The following is a 9,333-nucleotide window of genomic DNA, read 5'->3' on the forward strand; positions in this document are numbered from 1 at the left end:
TTTTGCCATAATTTTTAATAGCTGAAGTTCACCAATCAGCAGAAGTGGTTGTGTAATCTCTTCTGCAGGAGAGAATCACAAAGGCTATCTCCCAGTGATCTAAGGTAAAACAGCAAAATTGGATGTCCTTCTAAAATAAACTCCTGAAAGCAAGTTGATAAGAGCAGTTGTATCATTGAAAATGGAAGAAGACAACCATTTTGAAAGAGATTTCTCTGTGTACAACCTGTAAAACAACATTGTCTTCCTGAAGAGAAAACTGCTGATCAGAGGGTGACAGGGAAAGACTTAATATATCTGTTCAAGTGGCTTTGTTGGCCTGTTTTCACATGCTTATGATGAAATAACATGTTTCTCCTTGCATGGGAATTGCAGGATATCTTCCTGCAGTGGTACATGCTAATGAGAAAAAAATGGAAGTCCTGGAAAATGAAGCAAGACTCCTTAGCACAAGCACCTAGTTACCAAATCTGCCAAGTGCACTTTAAATCACCATATGCAGCCTTTGTAGAAAAGCTGGTATATACCAAAAATTATAAACTAAACCCAGTTGCTTCCCATTTCATATTTTTTTTACAATTGAAATATTGGTAAACATCTTAATGGTTTTTTAATACTACCTGAGAGGAAAGAGTGGGTGAAAAATGTAATGCAACAAACTTCTCGGAAGAAAGGTAAGAAAGATTTGGAAACAGACTTACGATGAATGCTTTAAAGATGAAAGATGATTACTTCTGGCTAAGTTCTGAATACTTCAGCTGCCATAAAAGGGAACAATACACCTCTGGCAAATACGCTGGGGAAGATGTGACTAATTGAAAGGGTTTACCTCCAGAAATAAATTTAGGACGTTGCAGTGCTTTGAAGATAAGAAATCCCCTCACCGTTGTAGGTACAGCTGATCCCTGGTGGGGGGGACTTGCAGCCCAAGATGTGGAGGGGGAATAATGTCTCCCGCCAAAGTGTGTAGAGAGGGTGGAGGCTGGTCCTGCTGGTACCAGGCTCTGGGATGGAATTCCTCTTCTCAGGCACAGGCCAGTACCCCTCCTGCAAGGACGACTGACAGACAACACCTACTTCTAGGAAAACCCTCTACAAGATCCAGCATACTAAGAGTCTTTTTTAAAAAATATATTTAATAAGTCTTTCATGACTCTTTTAAGCAGCCACAGGATTTCAGTCAGGACTGAAGAGCAGGTTTTTTTATATGTACCTAAAACTTCACTCCTTTCCCAAATGAGACAGTTGTTTGCATCACAGTCAACAAGAGCCACAGGTGCTTAAACAAATACAAAGCTGTCTTTAGTCTTTTGTTTTTTGAAAAGGAGGTATAAATATCTGAATTTGTTTCTGTCCTTTACCTTAGACACTTGTTTTTGTAGCTGTTTATACCATCATGCAGTATAAAACTGGTGAAAAGCTAAGGAATCATTTGGATGGAAGGCATGATACAATTGTAGGAAATTATTGTCTTTGTTTCCCAAATGTCACATAATCAATGAGAGGAGAAATTGTTTCTTTGAGAAATATTAGTGCTTCTAAAAGATCAACGCTCATGAAAGAATAGCTGAACAACACCCTAGCTATCCTAAATATTTTTTAACTTCCTGAGACAATGATTCTTGAATGTATCCTATAAACACATTTTTCTTATGCATCTCAACAGAAGAGACGGGATGGGAAAGGCAGGCTTTGCCTGATCCTGTTTTGCTAACTCATGTGCCCCGTTTCTGTTTGCCAGCTCCGGGGTGCCGGCACCCTGGGCCGGAGTACGGAATGGGGGAAAACCCGGACTAGATTTTGGCTGGAGTAAAAAATCGGGGAAAACTCAGACTGGATTTTATCCAGAGTACGGAATGGATTTAAAAAAAAAAAAAAAAAAAAAAAAAAGAGTTGGACTTGATGATCTCAGAAATCCTTTCCAACCCGGCTGATTCTATGATATTATTAAAGAAAAATAGAGGGTTTTTTAAAAAAACAGATCAGATTTAAGTCTGATAAACCAGTTCCACTGCAGGAATGGATTTGAGGAATGACCTCTTAATGATCTTGGATAGAGTCTATACAACTTCTACCAATAATATGTTTTGATGATTTTGTAAGAAAATAGCTTGAGACAGTTCTTTAAGTTTTATGCACTGGAACACCTTCCCATTGCTAGATATTGCAGTACTTTCATATCATTACTTTTTAACAATGCTAAAATGGAATTAAAACCAAGTCAACTCAAGCTTCATTTCCATAAAATGGAAAACTCTGCATGAGTGTTCCCTTCACCTTTGTGAACCTGCTGATGATCCGACCAACTGGATTAGTTTCAAAATGCTGCAGAGGAAGGTGCAGCACATCATCCAACAGCTGAGGATGCAACACCGGGGAAGCAGACAGGGATCCCCTGGTGAGCACATAAGCACCACAACAAACAAGCAGGCCTAGGGAATGGATAAATTGAAAGACAGTATGAATGGCTGGGTTGGGAAAAGGGATGGAGCTTGTTCCTGTCACTGTTTTCTACCATAGTGACCAATCCCACAGTTGTGCTTCCTCTCTTAGTTTTACAAATGTACATATTTCATTTTGTTGATACATCTTACTACTTTCTAAGTATGATTTTCCTGCAGTTAAATCTCTTCTGCTAGCACACCACTTCACATCCATATGAATCTCCATCTCAATGAGATGCCAACAGAGTTTCATTAAGTTACATGTGCATGTTCCAAGAATTCACAGAAATATCATCAAATTAATCAGCATTTTCTTCCACACCTCTGTAGTTGCTCTCCCCAAGTTTAACTGTGTAGCACACCACGAAACAATCAGCACTATTTCTTTACTGACACATATTCAGGCAGATCAAACTTGGCAAACTGTGAGAAAAGAGTCATAAATGCTCATCCTTGCCTTGAATAAATCCCAGAAGCCCATAGATACAAAGCTTATAGTTTTGTGACTGTTTCCATTCTGTGAAATCACTAACTTGTGCTGTTTCTGCAATCCAGGTGCTAAGTCATAGATTTTATCCAATGCCTAGTGCATTCTGGCCTATAAAAGCAGCTATGGTCAACCACATCCATCGCCAGCTGAAGGCTTGGAGGTATTTCAAGACAACTGACATTTTCATCTAAAAGAAAAGAACACATGAAAAAGAGAAGGTACTCGTAAAATCATAAACAAAACCCTCACCTTGAAAAAAAAAATTACTCATGAAATCATCATCATTCTAGAAGGCAAATACACATTATATAATGGGAATTGGATACATTAAATTCTGAATAAATCTAAATAATTTCTTAAATAAATCTGACAAATTAGGTATATAAAATTGTACTGTGAAAAGGATTTCCTCTCCCACTAGACTCCGTTCTTTAATGATACATATCATAGGCAGTCTTGGCTCCTGTAGTGCAAAACTACAGACATTAGTTACTGTGCAGTAAACTAGACCAGGCATTCACATTGTCTTTGATACTCCATTGAAATGTCTCAAGTTTTCAGTTGGCAAATGTTTACCCTACAGCAAATGTGAGGAGTAAGTTATCTTACTTACTTGTTTGGGATAGTTGCATGCACACAGTTATTTCAAGGTAACTGAATCTGTAATTTGCTTATCCCGTTCAGAGTACTTTGGAATAGTTTTGCTTATTTGTTTGGCTGAGATCACTCAAAAAGAGTGATCTAAAGAAATGAAATACATTTACTGTGGCTTTGATAAATCACATTAAACTTGAAGTATTCACTGATAACTTAAAATATTCATTTAAACTGAGCTTTATATAGTTTAGTTCACTTCCAAGATAAGATCAGATTGAAGACCATATAGAAATTGTTTCACTTACATAAACCAAGACAAAGATCAGATGAAGTAGGAACTCTGAGACAGAACACTTTATAACTATATAATTTTGTCTCTTTAATTCTTATTTAATCTCAGAAACCTTTAAGACTTCTCCTAAAGTATCTTTACCTTCAGATCACTAGGACATTTATTTGATTACTGTATAACTAGAGGCAGCCAATAATGCTGGATAAAAGCTGTTTGCCCTGGATAAACAGGACAATAACTGCTGTGCTGTTCCCATCCTTCAAAGGAATGACTTTACTGTAGGAGAGTCAAACCAGCAACACAATCAATATTTGAAAATTTGCCAGTCTTGTAATATCAGATTTGCTTAGGGCAAAGGAGAAGCATCCAAAGTCTGCAGCAGAAATGTGTATAGTGTCCTCTAGCCTTTAAGAAGGCTGTTGTGTTAACTACCTTAAGTCACCTGGTGACCAATTAACTGACTTTAGAAATGCCCCATGAAAAAATCCTCATCATGGCACATTTTGAAATATTTGCTTCTAGAACCTTTTTCTCTGCAAAATATATAGTTTTAAATCTCACTGAAGCATAGGCAAACTTAAAAAGAGTGACTTTGGAACACAGCTAAATCATATTGTGGAGGGTAGGTGACAAGACATGAGCAGAGATTATCAGTATTTCAATGTAAACTGCTCTCATCCAGCACAAGTAGCTGCAGGGACAGAGCCCAAGTTTTGGAAAACACACAAAGATATGTGCTCACATGTGGACAGACACACAAAGTCATGGATACACATGGATATGTATGAAGGAACACAAACACATGTGCCCACATTTGCGTGACCAAAAATACACAGACACTCACATGCACAAACACAAATCTCATCCAGAAAGGCAACAGACTTTTTGAACCCAGCACATAAGAATTCAGAAAAAATTTTAGTTGGCCTAAAATCTCAGAGCAGTGGAAAACTATGGCTTCTTTTGTATACCCAAAAATAACAGAAACCAAATCAAGACAAATAAAAAACACAAACAAACAAAAAAAATTCCAAAACTCACCAAATCCCAGCAAAACCAACCAACCAACCGAAAACCAGGAAAAAAAACCAAAACAGAAATAAAACCAAAATTACAGAATGAGACACTTGTTCTTCCCATTTCTATACTATTTCTAATGGCTGTCCCAACAGAATCGGTTTCTTAGGGACCTCTGTGTATGTGTCAGCCTGCACAGTTCCTTCCTTTATCATTCTTCCTGTTAGTATCAAAAATAATTATTTACTTTGCCTTTGGCTGTGGTTTCTCAGAGGAAAACTGAATCTCATGCCAAATCTACTGCCCAACACACAGATTAATAAATGTGATGTGGCCAATGACACTGATGTGGAGAGGCTGAAGGAGCCCAGCCAGAGATGCAGCAGAAATGGCAGAAACGGAGAAACTGTGGCAGGACTGGGGAAACTGTGGAAGAAATGGGAAAATGTGTCAGGACACAGCAGGCACCACAGGGTGAGTTTCAGTGCCTGGGCAGACATCACTGCCCCTGCAATCAGTCCTGACCTTTCCTGGGGAAAAGGCAGAGCACTAGAGGCAAGCAGCTCCTGGGTTTGATCCATGGCATTACCTTGACCTACACTGTCCAGCCTTCACTGGGACAGCAGACAAGATTAAATACTAGAGAAAATTAATAAAATCCCTGGTTTAATTGGCAGCTACTACCGATATTAAATAGATCCTCTTAAAGAATAGTGTTTCTGAATCACTAAGGTTGAAATGTAATTGAAAATGTGCTTATGAGAAACATTTTTTGCAAAGCCGGTGAAACTGTGAGGATTAGGTTGAAGTATCCAATGTGATCAATATCTTGCAATCGCATTAAGGCCTCGGGCAACAGGGACCCTCATTCCTTCCCATTTCCCATTTTCTGTTTTCTGTTTCTAGGCACCATCATAGGCAATCAGACATGAACAGAAAATGAATTTACTACAAGCTGGTAGCATTGTAAGTGGCTTTGATATAAGTGGAACAAGGGTCGGTAACTTCTAAGCTCCAGTAGCCTGATAAGAATATTAAGTCTACCATTTATCCCCAATGAGTGCTTGATTAGCCATATAGTGCTCTGCTGACAGAGTTCACTAAAAATACATTATGCTAATAACACTTGAGTGCCAGCAAAACTGGGGAAACCCAAGTCTTAACACAAAGAATGAGTCATTATGGTATTTACCTGGCAGACACAGTTACAGGCAAAAATATGGAGGCAGGGGGGGAAACATCTTAGACCTGTTTGCAAAGGTGTGAACAGAAACAGAGGTGACTTCTCAAAGAACATTAGGATTAGAATAAATAAAAATAAACACCCTGCGTTGTCAAGCTGGCATGTGGAAAATAAAGATTGCTTAGTTTTTCAGAGTAGGCAGCTGCTAGTGGAGATGAGTCACTTACCTGTATTTATCTTTGTCTGAGCTATGTCAAATGGCTACTCATTGGAGCCTCTTTCTTCTGCCTGGTTTAACACCGGGAGCATTTCCTCCTTACTGTCGGGAATTCCCACTGCCCTCCCACAGCTCCCTGCTGTTCCCAGCCCACTGCCATCACCCCTCTCAGCTGAGCTCCTGCTGACACGGCCTTTGCTCTCTTCTCAGGGAAGGATTTGTAGTCTGTCCCTCTTCTCAGCATCAGCTACAGGTGTTGCATATCCCAGCAGCCATCCAAACCGTTCTGCAGGTGTAGGAGGCAGCTGGGTGCCGAGGTTCTTTGCTGCTTCCGATCAACTCCCTGAATCTGCTTCTCCCAAACCCTGAACACCCAGGTCCTCCCTACAGTTCTCCCATCCTCTACTGCAATTAGGACCCTAATTAGCACACCTAGCAGGGCTCTGGGCTCCATACAGAAGCCAGACCCATTCTATCTGCCAGCTACTGCCCAGGCAAATTGGGGCACAGTACCTGGCCATGACTCATAGCAAGGGCAAGCAATCATTTCACAGGCCTACAACTGAGACTTTTGCAAAAGAGGATCAAGCTTGGAAAAAAAAACCCAAAGAAACGTGATTAATATGGCCATTAGAGCTGGTCAATTTTATTTTCCTGCAAATCTTTAACTAGCCAAAAATGCTTTTTAAGCCCAGCCAAAATTAAGTCAAATTTGCAAAAGAGTTTCAAAGAACAAAATAACATTTCAAAAGGCAATAGAATGTCTCCTCAATTTCAAAAATAATTGATTTTTTAAAATCTATTTTAGAGGTGCTGTAAAAATATTTTCAAGAGTTGACAAAAGTTAAAACTGAAGTGTTTTCTTTAAAATGGGTAAAATGCTTTAGTGTACCTGAAACATACCGCTATTTTTAATGCTTGATTTTACCCAGAAAATGGAAGAATAAAAAATAACCTGGGACTCTACTAACTTTGAGAAATACTGACAGTGAGCCAAAACCCTCAGCTACTCACAGTCAACTATCACAAGCCACTGAACTGTTTAAATGCAAAGGTACAAAAAAGCTAAGTAATCTGATCTATTGTAGCTGCTTGTACATGAAGCAGAGAAAGGTCCAGGCAATGCAGAAATGCAAGAACTTCCACGCCACAATTTGTCTCATGCTAATGTAAGTGGCTAAAATAGGTCAGATAAATCATGCCTTAAAAATGCCCATTTCTTTTCACTGACTAGAGGGGAAACAGGTGACTAGTGCTGGTGTAACATTCTACCTTATCAGCGTCAACAGTGGGGTGAGATGAGTTTCTGCATTTTAATAATTCACTAAAAAAAAAATAAATTATGTGAAAGCCCCAAACCACGAGGCCAGAAGCTGGAACAACTGAACAATGGAGAAGATATAAATTCTTTTTGCTTACTCTGGCATTCAACGTTTCATGATCATTTAGACTCCTGTGTTTTCCCTCCTTTACTTACCTTTTCTCCCATTTAACCTTCTCATCTTCATTTTTTATCCATCCATCTCCTGTCTTTCTTTCTTGAAACCTCACACCTTGATAGCTGTTTTTTAGAAGCTACTGTTGACAGTGTCCACCTGTTTCTGTCATCTGCTGCCTATCTTTCATCACCACTGGGAAATGAAAGAGAGCACTTTAAAAACCAGGAGCATTATGGGAATTGCCCTGACCAGGCAAACTGTATCCTCAGTAGGAAATGACATTAGATGTGGCTCCAAGCAAGGATTGCTCTGGTTTTTTCAGACTTTAACCCTGAAATGCCACTTTCATTACCCTCCATTTTTAAATCTATTTTCTGGACTCATATCTCCCTTTGAAGTATTGCTATGAAATCGAGTATTCCTGGAACCCTAATCTCATTTTGTGTCTTGCCCTTCAAAGACCTACTGTGAATTCTAGATGCAATATTTTATGTTTTATATTCATCTGGTTCCCTTACAAGCAAGATATCGAAGTCCTTAGTGGGACCTTAGAAGATTTTTCACTTGGTCCAAATCTGGCCCATGATTTCACCCTTGATTTCCAAGTTAATGGGACAGTGAGCAGATTAGAAAAAGACAACCCCTATACCTAAGCAGAAAAGAGTTTTGTGTAGAGTTAGTTAATAACAAATTTAACATTCTTTTGGCATTATATATGTGTATGTACATTTATATATATATATATACATGCACTGCATCTACCTCTTAAATTTCATTTCAATTTCAGATAGAGCTTTTTGATTGAGCCAACTGCACCCTACAAAAATACAGTAATACAAAAATGAAAGGCAATCTGAATTCTAGCTGTAAAAAATCATGTATTTGACTAGAATCATGTATTTGACCTCTGAAGAGAGAGAGAGCAAAGCCTGTATCACCTCACTCCATAAAAGCAGTTTACAGGCACCAGACAACTAAATAGAAAATATCATTCCAAAGTAACTCACCATGCTCCTGGATGACTGAACTGCTGATCACTTTGTCTGGCTGTATGGAAAGTTAATGCAAGCTGAAAGTTTTCAATTTATAGCAAATAGTGTACTTAAGCAGCAGAAAATTATATACTTACTGTTCCACTCCAACTGTGTATGATATATGGAGTCTAGTGGAAAAAGAGAAATAAAACCAGGTGGTAAATAATCAAACCATTCTCTTCATTAGCCTTGGTATATATTCTACAGTTTTGCAAGCAATAAGAAACCACATGCAATGCTAATGCCTTTTGTTTTCTACTGTCCTTTACTTTTTGTCATTTATATTTCCAATATTTCCCCTTTTTCCTTATTGTTCCTTTTTTCTCCCCCTTCTGGGATTCTGAAATTGTGATTCGTCAAATTTACTGTCACGTTTAGGCACACTTTAGTTTATAAAGTTAAATATCCATCACTGTAAACATGTTAGTGTAAGTTCTCCAGCTAATCATACAAAGTTCTATCCTGTTAACCTGATAGATTCTCAGTTAATGCCAGGAATATAGGACAGGGCAGAAGGTTTTGCTGAGCACTTCTGAGCCTGATTTTTGGCAGTGGAAAGGTGCACATGCAAACTACGTTTGAGACACAAGAATTATGATCAGGTAAAATCCTGCCACTGA

The 9,333-nt window shown here is 38.6% G+C and overlaps 1 long non-coding RNA gene across 1 annotated transcript in view; it reads right to left on the minus strand.

The window, feature by feature from the left end:
* Nucleotides 1-7,872, minus strand: part of LOC108504281 — a 35,038-nt gene extending 27,166 nt beyond the window's left edge. The window contains exon 1 of the long non-coding RNA XR_001877054.1: nt 7,718-7,872. This is a non-coding gene — a long non-coding RNA (uncharacterized LOC108504281). The remainder of the gene's footprint in view (nt 1-7,717) is intronic.
* Nucleotides 7,873-9,333: the final 1,461 nt, after the last annotated feature.

The sequence above is a fragment of the Lepidothrix coronata genome, unplaced genomic scaffold (assembly GCF_001604755.1).
Source record: "Lepidothrix coronata isolate B3197 unplaced genomic scaffold, Lepidothrix_coronata-1.0 Scaffold157, whole genome shotgun sequence".
NCBI classification, from domain to species: Eukaryota; Metazoa; Chordata; class Aves; order Passeriformes; family Pipridae; genus Lepidothrix; species Lepidothrix coronata.